This window comes from Panthera tigris, chromosome A1, assembly GCF_018350195.1.
Source record: "Panthera tigris isolate Pti1 chromosome A1, P.tigris_Pti1_mat1.1, whole genome shotgun sequence".
NCBI lineage: Eukaryota > Metazoa > Chordata > Mammalia > Carnivora > Felidae > Panthera > Panthera tigris.
In genome coordinates this window covers 153,024,213-153,025,140 of record NC_056660.1, presented here as the reverse complement: position 1 = coordinate 153,025,140, position 928 = coordinate 153,024,213, and the positions used below count along the sequence as shown (strand labels likewise).

The 928-nt window shown below is 41.9% G+C and overlaps 1 pseudogene; it reads left to right on the top strand.

The window, feature by feature from the left end:
• The first annotated feature begins 521 nt into the window (after window positions 1-521).
• On the top strand, window positions 522-701 carry LOC102958446 (annotated as a pseudogene).
• The last annotated feature ends 227 nt before the right edge of the window (window positions 702-928 follow it).

The window sequence follows — 928 nt, the reverse complement described above, 5'->3', positions numbered from 1 at the left end:
CCGACTCTGAAGATGAAGGAAAAGGCCCATGAGCCAAGGATTATGGGCAGCCTCTAAAAGCTAGAAAGATCAAGGAAATGGATTCCCCCCTCCCCCACAGACTCCAGAAAAAAATGCAGCTTCACTGTCATTGTGATTTTTTTTTTTAAACAACAGTGTGTGTAATGCATCTTCCCAGTAACATTTCCTTTCATTAAGATATAAGTGCCGGTAAATTTATGTATAGAAGCAAACTGGATAAGCCATGAGCTTAAATCCTTGAAACTACACTGTGTATAAGCCATCCTTCAAGTAACATCTTCTTTCATTAAGATGTAAGTGTTTTTAATCTTATGTGTAGAAACATATGGGAAAAGTCATGTACCTCCCTCCTCCACCCCAGATGTCTTTCCTAGCATGATGCCCTTCTTCATCCACATTTGTGTTGCAGGTGTAGAGAGGAGAGAGTGAACTTTTGTCTGTTGGTCTCCCTGGACTGAAGAGACAGAGGGTGCAAAGCCAAGACTGTTACAACTCTCAGAATGGCTTATTACCCAGAGCTGTCTGTCTGGGTCAGACAAGGAAATGGAGGGAAAGCTTCCTGTGGAAAGATTTCCTGTCCCAAAGGAGGTGAACCGCAAAAGGATGAAGAGATGGACGCTGCCTCCCTGGCTCCTCTTGGCAGCAATGAACTCCACTCCCCAGGCATCGGTCACCTCTAATCTTTTTAATCATAACACCTCCATTTGTATCGGTGTGTTGGTATTGATGAGATCATGATATCGTATATGGGAATTTTTTCTGTGTAAATCATCAAGTATAAGAAGAAACTATGGGACTCTGAGCCTTGCTTTAGAGAATTTGCAGTGGAAAAAATGGGTGTCATCCAACCAGCTTTTAATCATTTTGACTCAAGTGAAAATGCTCATAATTTCACACTGTGAATCGA